General features: G+C 44.8%; 1 long non-coding RNA gene across 1 annotated transcript; it reads left to right on the top strand.

The window, feature by feature from the left end:
* Positions 1 to 3918: 3918 nt before the first annotated feature.
* On the top strand, positions 3919 to 14406 carry LOC140419951 (uncharacterized). Its single transcript, XR_011946107.1, has 2 exons — positions 3919 to 4064; positions 4343 to 14406. It is a non-coding gene; the product is annotated as an uncharacterized lncRNA (long non-coding RNA).
* Positions 14407 to 16107: the final 1701 nt, after the last annotated feature.

Raw genomic sequence — 16107 nt, 5'->3', positions numbered from 1 at the left:
TGCAGATTGGAAGGTGGTAAATGTAACCCCACTATTTAAGGAGAGAGAGAGAAAACAGGGAACCACAGACCCATTAACCTGACATCATTGGAGGAAAAATGCTACAATCTATTATAAAGGGTGTGATAACATATGAATTAGGAGCAGATGTAGGCCACTCGGCCCCTCGAGCCTGCTCCACCATTCATTACATCCTGGCTGATCTGATTGTAACCTCAACTCCACACAGGCCCCTTAGAAATTAAATCTGCGGAGATAGTTATGGGGAATAAGGAAATGGCAGAGGAGTTAAACAGATATTTTGCATTAGTCTTTATGGTTGAAGAGACTTCAAATATTCCATTAATACTAAAGAATATGGAGGAGGAATTAAATACCAATACTAGAGATGCAGTATTCAACAAACTAATGCGGCTAAAGACAGATAAGTACCCTATCCCTGATGACTTACACCTTAGGATCCTAAAGAAATGCCTACAGAGATAGTGTCAGCAGTTTTGGCCCCCTTATTTAAGGAGAGATATTATTTTATTGGAGGAGGGTTAGAGAAGATTCACTATGATGATCCCCGGTATGAAGGGATTGTTTTAGGAGCAAAGGTTAAACAGGTTTGGACTCTACTCATTGGAATTTAGAAGATTGAGAGATGATCTCATTGAAACATACAGGATTCTTCAGGGGCTTGACAGGGTAAATGCTGAGAGGATGTTTCCCCTCGTGGGAGAGTCTAGGCCCAGAATAAAGAGATGTAAATTTGAGACTGAGATGAAGAGGAATTTTTTCTCTGAGGGTTGTGAATCTTTGGAACTGAAAGCTGTGGGGACAGAGTCCCTGTGTATATTTAAAGCTGAGATAGATTCTTGATCAGTGAGGGAATCAAGGATTCCAGGGAAAGGGCAGGAAAGTGGACGAGAGAAATGTTGAATCACCCATGATCCTATTTAAAGGCTGAACAGCCTCCTCTTCTTCCTATTTCATATCGTCATATGATGGTCTTCGCCCCACCTATTGTCCCGATAACCTTTCACCCTCTTGCTTAACACTAATCTATCCAGCTTTGCCTTCTAAATATTCAAAGAGTCTGCTTCCACTGCCCTTAGGAAGAGAGTTCCAAAGACTCAGCACCCATTGCGAGAAAAAAAGTTCTTCTCTGCCTTAAAGGGGCAAGTTGCTACTTTTTAAAAATTCCAATTAAGGGGCAATTTAGCCTGGCTAATCCACCTACCCTGCTAATATATGGGTTGGGGGAATGAGACCCACGCAGACACGGGGAGAATGTGCAAACTTTACACAGACAGTGACTTGGAGCCGGGATCAAACCCGGGTCCTCAATGCCGTGAGGCAACAGTGCTAACCACTGTTGTTACTTTAAGAAGACTTCAATTTCTAGATTCTCTCACAAGAGGAAACATCCTTTCCACATCCAACATCAAGGTTCAATCAAGTCACCTAAACTCCATCGGACACAAGCCCAGCCTGTCCATTCATTCCTCATAAGATAACCTCCCTACTTTTGTATTCCATTCCCCTCACAATAAACAATGACATTCTATTAGCTTTCCTAATTACTTGCTGTACCTGTATACTCACCTTTTGTGATTCATGCTCTTGGACACCCAGATCCCTCCGAATCTCCGAGCTCTGCAATGAATACAAATCTTCAAGTAATAACTTTTCCTACATTGCACTCCATTTGGGAAATTTTATACCACTCATTTAACATATATTTTTGTAACCTCCTTATGTCTTCTTCACAATTTAATTTCCTACCTATCTTTGTATCATTGTAACATAGGAGCAGGAGTTGGCCATTCAGCCCATTGAGCCTGCTCCACCATTCAATACGATCATGGCTGATCATCCACTTCATTGCCTTTCCCCCCACACTATTCCCATATCCCTTTGTGTTATTGACATTCAGAAATCTGTCAGTTGGGCGGCACGGCGGCGCAGTGGTTAGCACTGCTGCCTCACAGCACCAAGGACACGGATTTGATCCTGGCCCTGGGTCACTGTCCATGCGGAGTTTGCACATTCTCCCCATGTCTATGTGGGTCTCACCCCCAGAACCCAAAGATGTGCAGGGTAGGTGGATTGATACTGGTTCTTGCAAATCAGTCCATAATTTTCCATGTTTTAAAATTCTATTTGGAATAATTGATTCTATAAGCTTGCCCACCAATGATGTTAAACTAACTGATCTGCAATTGCTGGGGCTATCCTTATTGAACAAATGCATAAGATTTGTAATTCTCCAGTCCTCTGGCACCTCCAGCAAAGACTGGGAAATTATTGCCAGCTCCACTGTAATTTACATTCTCACTTTAACACTTCCTCCTGATCAATTAAAAATAATAATTTTTATTATTGTCACAAGTAGGCTTATATTAACATTGCATTGAAGTTACTGTGAAAATCCCCTCGTCGCCACACTTCGCGCCTGTTCAGGTACACGGAGGGAGAATTCAGAATGTCCAATTAACCTAGCAAGCATGTCCTCCGGGACTTGTGGAAGGAAACCGGAGCACCTGGAGGAAACCCACGGAGACACAGGGAGAACATGCAGACCCTGCACAGGCAGGGACCCAAGCCGAGAATCAAACCCGGGACCCTGGCGCTATGGAGTAACAGTGCTAATCACTGTGCTACCGTGCCGCTCTGGCAACAAAGTTTCTTAATCTGCCTCCATGGCCAGGGTAGCCTCTATATCCTTGGTAAAGACAGACAGTGACTTTAGTTTCATTTTGAACAGGGTGTCAGTTACTGTGTCTCATTCTTGAAAAGCTCTTTCTTCACATTTAAACAGGGAATGGTAAGTGGGGGGAAAATGATACGCAGTGACCCCAAAACAAGGTACTGTCGACATTCAGATAAAAGCAAATTACGACAGATGCTGGAATCTGAAACAAAAGCAGTAAAAACTCAAGTATTTCAGCAGGTCTGACAGCATCTGGGGAGAGAAAGGGAGCTAATGTTTCGAGTATGGATGGCTTTGACAAAGAGTCATCCAGACACAAAACATTTGCTCCCTTTACTCTCCACAGATGCTGTCGGACCTGCTGAGATTGTCCAGCATATTCTGTTACTGTAGACATTCCCTGTGTGCCCAGTTCTATTTTGAAGTCAGCCCCTGAATTGTGTGGACATAGTTTCAACTTTCTACATTTGATGAACAAACGTTGAAATATTTGCTCCACACCCACAGGGTCTCATCTGTTTAAAGCCACAAACAGAAAGGTGCAGTTTTCTCCTGGAGCTTGAGACAAATTAGCTTTCAAAATGATGCAGAGTTTCAACCAATGAGGAAGATCCAGGCTCAGGCCCGCCCCTCATTCACTCTGATTGGTTGGTGGATCAGCCGCTCCCGTTCAGGCAGCCAGGTCCGTCCCCTCTTCGTATTGGTCTAGAGCTGCTGTCAATCAACCTGGCATTGTGATGCAGAGCATGCGCAATGCGGCTGCTATAGTTGGACACCAGTGCACAGGCGCGCGAACGGAGTTTGGAGCATGCGCAATTCTAGTGTTGGCCTCGGGATCCGCAAACCCTTCAGAATCATTGTCAGCTCCCTGGTTTGCAGCTGCCGGGAACAGGCCCAGGTTAACCCTCCTACTTCAGCGACTGGAGGATGGTTCATACCAGAGGAGGGGGACAGTAAATAAGAGCTGACACTTTGGACTCAAATCAATGAGGATTCTGATCTCTGGGAAGGAAGGAAACGCTGGGAGGTGGGCGGGGAGGATTCACAAACACCCGCTGGAGGCCCCAAACCCCCAATAGGAACCTGCAGGTCCCGAGTTTGCAGTTCCCGGGGCTTGTTTACTTCTTGTCTGCCCAAGTGGACGGGGCATCAGGGTCCCAGTGACCAGGACAGAAAATGAGTGATTAATTGATTTTATTCTCACTTTGCGAAGAGGCTTGAGAACTGAACCCAGCCAGAGTGGAGGCAGGAGGTAAACTGCAAGGAAAATAAGTGTGAAGGTGCTGTGCTGGGTTTGACGGGCTGACCAACTCTCATGGTGAAAATTAAGGGTGGTGTTTGCCAGAGCTGTTGGAACATAGAAGCGGTAAGGAACATGGTTTTGTGCAGTGACAAAGATCCAATTTATAGTACAGCCAGCATCCAGGCAGCATGCAGACTGGGACAGTGAACTCAAATACATTTCTGTAAAATATGGGACTATTAGTCACCCTGGGATTTGCATTCAGCACAGTGAGCAAGAGAGTGTATGGGAGTAGGATTTACTGTTTTGCAGGTACAAATGAGGAAAATATGTTGTATAGAAAATAGAATTGTATGTTCAGGATTTCTCTCTGTATAACGTTTTGTAAACTTCTTTTCCAGGGCACTAGAATGGGTGGATTTACAGACAGGAAGCTCAAACTGAACATCACAGCATGATCTGACAGAGTCACTGAGTCGCCACAGCCAGAATATCATTAGTCATTGAATTTGGAAGGAGAAATGTTTGTGTGTTCTACCTGTGTGACACCATTTCAGACATCATTGTGACTGGAAAAGCATCAGGACACACACTGGAATGAGAGTGTTCCAGTACATTGACTGTACAAAGAGCTTTAACCAGTGAAATATCCTGAAAAAAAAATCACACGATTCGCAGCAGGGAGAAACCGTACAGGTGTTCTGTGTGTGTGGACAAAGCTTCAACTGACTGTCCAAACTGGAGGGATATGAGGAAACTGGCACCATGGAGAAACCGTGGAAATGTGAGGAGTGTGGTGAAGGATTCAATTCTTCCCCCCGGCTGGAATTCCATCGACGCGTTCACACTGGGGAAAGGCCGTTCAGCTGTTCTGTGTGTGAGAGGAGGTTCACTCAGTCATCTGCCCTTCGCTTACACCAGCGAGTTCACGCTGAGAAGAAACCATTCAGCTGCACAACCTGTGAAGAGAAATTCAAGTCTTTATCCATCCTCACTGAACACCAGCGAATTCACACGGGTCAGAAACCATTCATTTGCTTTGTGTGTGGGAAGGGATTCACTCAGGTATTCACCCTCCAGACACACCACCAAATGCACACAAACGAGGAACCATTCAGGTGCATCACCTGTGGAGAGAGTTTCAATCAGTCAACTGACCTCAGTGAGCACCAACACACTCACACTGGGGAGAAGCCGTTCACCTGCTCCGTGTGTGGGATGGGATTTCCTTGGGCATCCCAATTGCTGACACATCAGTGGGATCACACCGGGGGCAGACGGTTCTCCTGCTCCTTGTGTGGAGCGGGATTCACTCAGTCACAACACCTGCTGAGACACCAGCGAGTTCACAAATGACCAGGGATTGGAATCTGCTGTTTTGCTGCTGCTAATCACATCCAGGATTGATAGTCTGACAATATCTGGTTTGATTCTGCTGATGTTAACAATCTCTATAACTGGCTGCAGTTTAATATTCTGAAAATGTCACTGATTTTTGGGGCTGCAATGTTCCTTTTTAAAATCCCCCCTGTGATATTTCTCCTTAATTCAAGAACTCTCAACAGAAACACATTTAGGGTAAAATCATGAACTTGTACTTCAATCCTAACTTGATCTTTGATGCAAATCAGGCCTAAAAGGTTCCACTGATTAACATCTCCAATTAGAAAGTGCAGATTAATCCTTGCTGACAATGCTTACTGACTTCTTCAGTGTTCTGTCCATTATGATATTAAATTGTGAAGGAAGCGAAACAAACAGTGAAATATTATACAGGTACTGTAAAAACGTACATAAAAACCTGAACATCAACATTGATACTGATGAAGTTTGGAAGTCGCTGAGTTGAATCATTTCTGACACAGCAGCAGCAACATTTGGTAAAGGTGGAACCCACAACAAAGACTGGTTCAGACTCACTCAGCCGAGATGATGTCTTGTCATTGAAGCAAAAAGCAAAGTCGACCTGATGTCCAACATAAACCCAACAGCTAGAACACTGCATTACTTGAAAGTAGCCAAGACAGTTGTGTAAATATCAGGGAGATCCTATGCAAATAAACATTGGATCAGCCTCTGTCAATAATTCCAAGCTGCCTGTGACAATGGAAATCTATGTCTGATGGGATCAAGAGGGATCTTTGTCCGACCATCACCAAAGTTGCCCGGCTGATCTTGGCAGCTGGTGAAGTTCTTACCAACAGAAGTAAACAGATGTCCTGCTGGGTTGATCACGACTGTGAGCTGGACATCTCCCAGATTGTCTCTATTGCAGCTTCCATGGTTGAGTTGGACAAGGAACCCTCACCAGTTGAGCTGGAAAAGGCCATTGATTGCTGAGCAAGCAGAAAGGCACCCGGCAAGGATGGAATTCCAACTGATCTGCTTACACACGGAAATTCCATTGGCTGTCACACCTTCATGACCTCCTACGTCTCTGATGGGTGACAGGAACCATTCCATACGTGTGATGCAAAATCATCACAATATATAAAATCAGCAGTGACAGAGGAGATTCCAACTACTACAGGGACATCTCACTCCTTAGCATCACTGGGAGGACCTTCACTAGGGTCATGTCTAAAAGATCCATCTACTTGCAGATTGAATGTATCCAGAAGCACAGTGTGGTTTCTCTGCTGACAGGTCTGCAGTGAACATGATCTCCACACACCAGCTACAAGAGAAGTGAACAATTGGTATTGAATCTAAAATGTCTATGCTGAGAAAAGTGAAACGTTATCATTACTGAGTGAAAGTGAACCTTTCAGTGTGAATCACAATTTAATTGTACAATTGGAAAAGGCACCAAAATGTTTGATTCCCTCAAGACAAACTTCAGCCTCACATAGAAACATAGAAAATAGAAGCAGGAGGAGGCCATTCGGCCCTTCGAGCTTGCTCCGTCATTCATTATGATCATGGCTGATCATCCAACTCAGTAACCTGTTCCCCGCTTTCCCTCCACATCCTTTGATCCCTTTTGCCCGAAGAGCTGTATCTAACTGCTTCTTGAAAGCAGACAATGTTTTGTCCTCAACTCTTTCTGTGGTAGTGAATTCCCCAGGCTGACCACTCTCTGGGTGAAGAAATTTCTCCTCGTCTCTGTCCTAAGTGGTCTACCCATATCCTTCGACTATCACGCATGGTGCTGGACTCCCTCACCATCGGGAATCCTTCCCGCATTTACCCTGTCTAGTCCTGTTAGAAGTTTATAGGTTTCCATAAGATCCCTCTCATTCTTCTGAACTCCAGCGAACATAATCCTAACTGGCTGAATTTCTCCTCATACGTCAGTCTCGCCATCCGAGGCATCAGCCTGGTAAACCGTCACTGCACTCCCTCTATAGCAAGAACACCCTTCCTCAGTTAAGGAGACCAAAACTGCAGCCAATATCCCAGGTGTGGCCTCACCAAGGCCCTGTATAATTGCAACAAGACATCCCTGCTCCTGTACTCAAATCCTCCTGCTAATAAGGCCAGCATACCATTTTTCTTCTTCACCACCTGCTGTACCTGCATGCTTACCTTCAGTGACTGGTGTGCGAAGACACCCAAGTCTCATTGCACATTCCCCTCTCTTAATTTATAGTTATTCAGATAATCTGCCGTCCTGTTTTTGCTACCAGACTGGATAACCTTGTATTTATCCACATTATACTCCATCTGCCAGGCATTTTTCCACTCAGCTTGTCCAAATAACACTGAAGCATCTCTGCATCCTCCTCACAGCTCACTCTACCACATAGTTTTGTGTCATCTGCAAATTTTGAGGTATTACATTTATTCCCTCATCTAAATCATGAATATATATTGTGAATAGCTGAGGTGCTGGTACCGATCCTAGTGGTACCCCACTGGTCACTGCCATTCAGAAAAACACTTGTTTATTCCTCCTCTTTATTTCCTGCCTGCCAACCAGTTTCCTATCTATCTCAATACACTATCCCCAAACCCATGCGGATTAACTTTACACACTAATCTTTGATGTGGAACTTTGTTGAAAGCCTTCTTAAAGTCCAAATAAACCACATTCACTGGCTTCCCCTAATCAACTCTACTAGTTACATCCTTGAAGAATTCCAATCGATTTATCAAGCATGATTTCCCTTTCCCAGGATGGTATGTTGCCTCCATGATACCAGGGTCAAGGATGTCTCTGAACGAACACAGGACGTCCTGAAGGGGGAGGGTGAACAGCCAGAGGTTGTAGTACACATCGGCATAATGACATAGGCAGGAAAAGGGATGAGGTCCTGCAGAAGGAGTTCAGGGAGTTAGGCAGTAAGCTAAGATGCAGGACCTCTAGAGTTGTAATCTCAGGATTACTCCCTGTGCCACGTGCCAGTGAGGCTAGAAATAGGAGGATAGTGCAGCTAAACACATGGCTGAACCAGTGGTGTCGGAGGGAGGGTTTCAGATTTCTGGACCACTGGGATCTCTTCCGAGGCAGGTGCGACCTGTACAAGAAGGACGGGTTGCATCTAAACTCGAGGGGCACCAATATCCTGGCTGGGAGGTTTGCTTGTGTCACTCGGGAGGATTTAAACTAATATGGCAGGGGGGTGGGAACCAGAGCGTTTGCCTAGAAGGTGCCATAACTGAAGGGGAAATGGAGAACAAAAATAATAGAACATCATCCTCAGGCAGAACAAAAATGTGACAAGTGTGAGAAGGGAGGTGGTCAATGCAGGACTGAGGGTATTGTACTTTGATGATCGCAGGATACGGAACAAGGTAAATGAGCTTGTTGCGCATAATGAAATTGGCCGGTACGATGTGGGCATCACAGAGACGTGGCTACAAGGGGATCAGGGCTGGGATCTAAATATACAAAGTGCTGGTGGACAAGGATAAGAGTGGACCTCGGTTGAATGTGCTAAATTGGGGGAAGGCTAATTACAACAATATGAGGCGGGAACTGAAGAACATAGATTGGGAGCGGATGTTTGAGGGTAAATCAACATCTGACACGTGGGAGGCTTTCAAATGTCAGTTGAAAGGGGCAGCGCGTTAGTATTGCGGATAGCACAATTGCTTCACAGCTCCAGGGTCCCAGGTTCAATTCAGGCTTGGGTCACTGTCTGTGCGCAGTCTGCGCATCCTCCCCGTGTGTGCGTGGGATTCCTCCAGCTGCTCCGGTTTCAGCCCACAGTCCAAAGATGTGCAGGTTAGATGAATTGGCCATGATATATTGCCCTTAGTGCCCAAAATTGCCCTTAGTGTTGGATGGGGTTACTGGGTTATGGGGATAGGGTGGAGAAGTTGACCTTGGGTAGGGTGCTCTTTCCAAGAGCCGGTGCTGACTCGATGGGCCGAATGGCCTCCTTCTGCACTGTAAATTCTATAAAAGGAATTCAGGACCGGCATGATCCTGTGCGGAAGAAGGAAAATTTCGGGAACCTTGGATAACAAAAGATATCGTAGGTCTCATCAAAAAGAAAAAGGAGGCATTTGTCAGGACTAGAAGGCTGGGAACAGACGAAGCCTGTGTGGAATATAAGGAAAGTAGGAAGGTACTTAAGCAAGGAGTCAGGAGGGCAAAAAGGGGTCACGAAACGTCATTGGCAAATAGGGTTAAGGAAAATCCCAATACTTTTTACATGCACATAAAAAGCAAGAGGGTAGCCAGGGAAAGGGTTGGCCCACTGAAAGACTGGCAAGGGAATCTATGTGTGGAGCCAGAGGAAATGGGCAAGGTACTAAATGAATACTTTGCATCAGTATTCACCAAAGAGAAGGAATTGGTGGATGTTGAGTCTGGAGAAGGGTGTATAGATAACCTGGGTCACATTGAGATCCAAAAAGACGAGGAGTTGGGCGTCTTGAAAAATATAGAGGTGGATAAGTCCCCAGGACCTGATGGGATCTATCCCAGAATACTGAAGGAGGCAAGGGAGGAAATTGCTGAGGCCTTAACAGAAATCTTTGGATCCTCACTGTCTTCAGGTGATGTCCCGGAGGACTGGAGAATAGCCAATGTTGTTCCTTTGTTTAAGAAGGATAGCAAGGATAATCCAGGGGACTACAGGCCAGTGGGCCTTGCGTCAGTGGTAGAGAAATTACTGGAGAGAATTCTTTGAGACAGGATCTACTCCCATTTGGAAGCAAGTGGATGTATTAGCGAGAGGCAGCACGGCTTTGTGAAGGGAGGTCGTGTCTCACTAACGATAGAGTTTTTCGAGGTCACAAAGCTGGTTGATGCAGGTAGGGCAGTAGATGTTGTCTATATGGACTTCAGTAAGGCCTTTGACAAGGTCCCTCATGGTAGACTGGTACAAGCGATAAGTCACACGGGATCAGATGTGAGCTGGCAAGATGGATACAGAACTGGCTAGGTCATAGAAGGCAGAGAGGAGCAATGGAAGGGTGCTTTTCTGATTGGAGGGCTGTGGACTCGTGGTGTTCCGCAGGGACCAGTGCTGGGACCTTTGCTGTTTGTAGTATATATAAATGATTTGGAGGAAAATGTAACTGGTCTGATTAGTAAGTTTGCAGATGGCACAAAGGTTGGTGGAATTGCGGATAGCGATGAGGACTGTCAGAGGAGACAACAGGATTTAGATCGTTTGGAGACTTGGGCGGCGAGATGGCAGATGGAGTTTAATCCGGACAAATATGAGGTAATGCATTTTGGAAGGTCTAATACAGGTAGGGAATATACAGTGAATGGTAGAACCCTCGAGAGTATTGACAATCAGAGAGATCTAGGTGTACAGGTCCACAGGTCACTGAAAGGGGCAACACAGGTGGAGAAGGTAGTTAAGAAGGCATACGGCATGCTTGCCTTCATTGGCCGGGGCATTGAGTAAAAATTGGCAAGTCATGTTGCAGCTGTATAGAACCTTAGTTAGGCCACACTTGGAGTATAGTGTTCAATTCTGGTCGCCACACTACCAGAAGGATGTGGAGGCTTTAGAGAGGGTGAAGAAGAGATTTACCAGGATGTTGCCTGACATGGACGGTGTAAGCTATGAGGAGAGGTTGAATAAACTTGGTTTGTTCTCACTGGAAGGACGGAGGTTCAGGGGCGACCTGATAGAGATCTGCATAGACAGAGTGGATGGTCAGAGTGAAGGGGCCAATTACTAGGGGGCATAGGTTTAAGGTGCGAGGGGCAAGGTTTAGAGGAGATTTACGAGGCAAGTTTTTTTCACAGAGAGTAGTGGGTGCCTGGACCTCGCTACCGGAGGAGGTGATCGAAGCAGGGACGATAGTGATGTTTAAGGGGCATCTTGACAAATACATGAATAGGATGGGAATAGAGGGATACGGACCAGGGAAGTGTGGAAGATTTTAGTTTAGTCGGGCAGCATGGTCGGCGCAGGCTTGGAGGACCGAAGGGCCTGTTCCTGTGCTGTACTTTTCTTTGTTCTTTCATAAATCCATGTTGACTCTGTCCAATTCTGCCACTGTTTTCTAAGTACTCCACTATAAAACCTTTGATTATGGACTTTAGAATTTTCCCCACTGCCGTTATCCCGTTGATTGGTCGATATTTGTCTTTGCTTTGATCTTTAAGTCATCTTTGTCTACAGGAATAGTGCCAGAAGACTGGAGGATAGCAAATGTTGTCCCCTTGTTCAAGAAAGGGAGTAGATTCAACCCCGGTAACTATAGACCAATGAGCCTTACTTCTGTTGTGGGCAAAATCTTGGAAACGATTATAAGAGATAGGATGTATAATCATTTGGAAAGGAATAATTTGATGAGAGATAGTCAACACGGTTTTGTGAAGGGTAGGTCGTGCCTCACAAACCTTATTGAGTTCTTTTAGAAGGTGACCAAACAGGTGGATGAGGGTAAAGCAGTTGATGTGGTGTATATGGATTTCAGTAAAGCGTTTGATAAGGTTCCCAACGGTAAGCTACTGCAGAAAATACGGAGGCATGGGATTCAGGGTGATTTAGCAGTTTGGATCAGAAATTGGCTAGCTGGAAGAAGACAAAGGGTGGTGGTTGATGGGAAATGTTCAGACTGGAGTCCAGTTACTAGTGGTGTACCACAAGGATCTGTTTTGGGGCCACTGCTGTTTGTCATTTTTATAAATGACCTGGAGGAGGGCGTAGAAGGATGGGTGAGTAAATTTGCAGATGACACTAAAGTCGGTGGAGTTGTGGACAGTGCGGATGGATGTTACAAGTTACAGAGGGACATAGATAAGCTGCAGCGCTGGGCTGAGAGGTGGCAAATGGAGTTTAATGCAGAAAAGTGTGAGGTGATTCATTTTGGAAGGAATAACAGGAAGACAGAGTACTGGGCTAATGGTAAGATTCTTGGCAGTGTAAATGAGCAGAGAGATCTCGGTATCCATGTACATAGATCCCTGAAAGTTGCCACCCAGGTTGATAGGGTTGTTAAGAAGGCGTACGGTGTGTCAGCTTTTATTGGTAGAGGCATTGAGCTTCGGAGCCATGAGGTCATGTTGCAGCTGTACAAAACTCTGGTGCGGCCGCATTTGGAGTATTGCGTGCAATTCTGGTCGCCGCATTATAGGAAGGATGTGGAAGCATTGGAAAGGGTGCAGAGGAGATTTACCAGGATGTTGCCTGGTATGGAGGGGAGATCCTATGAGGAAAGGCTGAGGGACTTGAGGCTGTTTTCATTGAGAGAAGAAGGTTAAGAGGTGACTTAATTGAGGCATACAAGATGATCAGAGGATTGGATAGGGTGGACAGTGAGAGCCTTCTTCCTCGGATGGTGATGTCCAGCACGAGGGGACATAGCTTTAAATTGAGGGGAGATAGATATAAGACAGATGTCAGAGGTAGGTTCTTTACTCAGGGAGTAGTAAGGGCGTGGAATGCCCTGCCTGCAACAGTAGTGGACTCGCCAACACTAAGGGCATTCAAATGGTCATTGGATAGACATATGGACGATAAGGGAATAGTGTAGATGGGCTTTAGAGTGGTTGCACAGGTCGGCGCAACATCGAGGGCCGAAGGGTCTGTACTGCGCTGTTATGTTCTATGTTCTATAATTGCGTTTACTTTCTACCTCCCTTTTTAAATAGTGGGGTTACATTAGCCACCCTCTAATCTGTAGGAACTGTTCCAGAGTCTATACAATCTTGGAAGATCGCAACCAATATATCCACTTTTCCTTGAGTCACTTCCTTAAGTAGTCTGGTATATAGATTATCAGGCCCTGGAGATTTATCGACCTTCAATCTCATCAATTTCCCCAACACCATTTCTCTACTCTGATTTCCTTCAGTTCCTCCCCTCTCATTCCCCAACATTTCTGGTATGTTATTTGTGTCGTCCTTTGAGAAAACAGAAGCAAAGTATGTATTGAGTTACTCAGTCATTTGTCTTCACCAATCTCTTTCTCTTCACGTATCTATAGAAACTTTTGCAGACAGTTTTTTATGTTCCACACAAGCTTACCCTCGTACGCTATTTCCCCTTCTTAATCAATCTCTTGGTCCTCCTTTGCTGAATTCTAACCTGCTCCCAATCCTCAGGTTTGTTGTTTCTCCTGGCCAATTTGTAGGCTTATTCCTTGGATCTTGAAGTAATGTTTCAGAACTCACAAACTGTGGGAGGCTCCACCCTCTTTAAGAAGGTTGAAGAGTACCTGTGAAAGCTAATGTTCTTGCTTTATTTTTCTTCAGGTTTATTCCTGTGATTTGGAAAGGTGCCTCAAGGAGAATGGGGAAAAAAAGTTACAATTGGGCAAAGCTGAAACCCCCTTCCCAAAAGAATTGGAAAACAAAGTTTAAAATGGTGTTTGGTTCATCTTTGATCTGAAAAGAAAAGTCACCTAAAGTCAGCACAATTGGGCAGAATTAGAAATGTTTGCTCCAATCCCTTTGCAAACAAACAGCAAAGTTAACCCTTTCCACTGACAGCACGGTGACAATTTGCCTTTTGGCTTTATCCCATTTCTTAACTTTCAAAACAGGGTGTTTGAGAACGGGAGATATGGGAGTTACCTCCTAACTGATTTCAAATATTTGTGTCTCTGATATACAAAGACAGGAAGATTTGTAAGAAATAAATGATAAAATATGAAGCATTTATTGAATATTATAGGAACAGCTCACTGCCTTTCTCGCCTGTGACGAAATCTTCCACAGCAGCTTGCTGGGTGACAAACACAGGACAGACCTGTTCTTTCTGCCCAGGACTGGTCTCCAACACAGGCTCTTAAATTGACATTTCTAATCCTGATATGATTGGATCTCAGGATCCATCCGCAAACCATTTGTCTGTGTAAAGGCTAAAACAGGAAGAGATTTCTAAAAAGATCCATACTGGCTTCACCAACACCCACACTGGCTCACAGCAGTGAACCATCCAGAGGAGACTGCAGCCACTAGTAATGGAGACCAGTACTCATTCTGCATCATCCGTCTGTCCTCTGGGACTGGGAAATCATTCTCAGGCTGTATGATGTTTTGTGTGTCCATTATGCATCATTTTTAAACTGTTGTTTCTTAATAAACCAGCGTAAAATCGCACATTAGCTTGGTCCCATTTTTGGGGTTATCTGTGACTCTTGGATCAAGTATCTCACCGATCACTGCATGCTGTTCTGGTCACCATATTATAAAATGATACCGAGGCACTGGAGAGGGTGCAAAGAAGATTTATAATGGTGAAACCAGAAATGTGTAGGTACATATAAAATATCAGGAAGGGATTGACAGGCTGGGTCTCCTCTCTCCTTCGAAATGAAGGCGGAGGGGATAACCTAATAGAAACCTTTAAAATAATGGAAGGTTTTGTGAGAGAGGATATGGAGAGAATGTGGGGAAGAGCATAACTAGAGAACATCAATACTTTATACACATGATATGGAGACACCAATCCATATCTACACGTGTTCCAGATTTTAATGTAATTGTCCAATACAGAAAACACAGTATTTTGTGTCTGCGTGGATCTCACCCCCAAACCCAAGGAAGTAATAAGGTATGAGAATAGAAATAATCTAGAGTTAGAAAGGAGAAAAGTTCCAAAAATGGAGCAATCTGTAACAGGACACAAATTAGTTGCCTCTTATCCTGGAGAAATTAAGGACCCAACAAAGTGTGTGTCTGAAACATTAATTCATTTGACAAATATCAAAATATTAAACTCCAACCGGTAACAGGAATTATTATCAGCAGCAACAAACTCCAGCTGTCAGATGAACATGGTTCAGTCCTGGATGTGATTAACAGCAGCAATAACAGCAGAATCCAACCCCTGCAGTCACTCGTGAAGCCTCTGATGTCTCAGCATGTGGGATGACCAAGTGAATCTCTCCCCACACACACAGCAGATGAACGGTCTCTCCCCAGTGTGAATGTGTTGGTGTTTCAGCAGATCAGATGTAGTTTACAGCTCTTCTCACAGTCAGAACATTTAAAAGGTTTCTGATCACTGTGAACAAGTTGATGTGCAGCAAGGTTCCATAAGTGAAGGAATCTCTTCCCACACTCGGAGCAGGTGAACGACCTCTCTCCAGTGTGAACTCTCTGGTGTCTCTGCAGGTTAGATAAATGATTAAATCTTTCCCCACACACAGAGGAAGGGAACAGCCTCTACCCAGTGTGAACCTGCTGGTGTGAGCAGGTTGGCTGACTGAGTGAATCCCTTCCCACACTCTGAGCAGGTGAATGGCCTCTTTCCGGTGTGAACTCGCTGGTGTCTCAGCAGATCCATTTCACTTTTGAAGCTCTTCTCACAGTCAGAACATTTAAAAGATCTCTTATTACTGTGCACAAGTTGATGTTTCATAAGGTGTGCTGACTGAGTAAATCCCTTTCCACACAGGGAGCAGGTGAATGGTCTCTCCCCAGTGTGACTGCGTTGGTGAGCTTCCGGCAGGGATGGAGATTTGAACCACTTCCCACAGTCTCCACATTTCCACCGTTTCTCCATGGTGCCGATGACCTTGTGTCTCTCCAGATTGGAGCCTCATTCACACACAGAACATCGTGTACAGTTTCTCTCTGCTGTGAATGATGTGTTGTTTTTTCAGGCTGTGTAACTGGTTAAGGCTCTTTTCACAGTCAGCTCACTGCATATGTATGTGCTTTTTCCAGTCACACTGACCTTCCCATAGATAGAAGACAAACATTTCTCCTTCCACATTCAGGGGCCGATGATATTCATATCCTGACAAATCAAAAGACTCTCAAAAACCTTGAGTTTGCTGCCTGTAAGTCTTTCCA

This window comes from Scyliorhinus torazame, chromosome 5, assembly GCF_047496885.1.
Source record: "Scyliorhinus torazame isolate Kashiwa2021f chromosome 5, sScyTor2.1, whole genome shotgun sequence".
Taxonomy (NCBI): domain Eukaryota; kingdom Metazoa; phylum Chordata; class Chondrichthyes; order Carcharhiniformes; family Scyliorhinidae; genus Scyliorhinus; species Scyliorhinus torazame.
The sequence above is the reverse complement of the archived record's forward strand: the minus strand, read 5'-3'. Positions and strand labels throughout refer to the sequence as shown.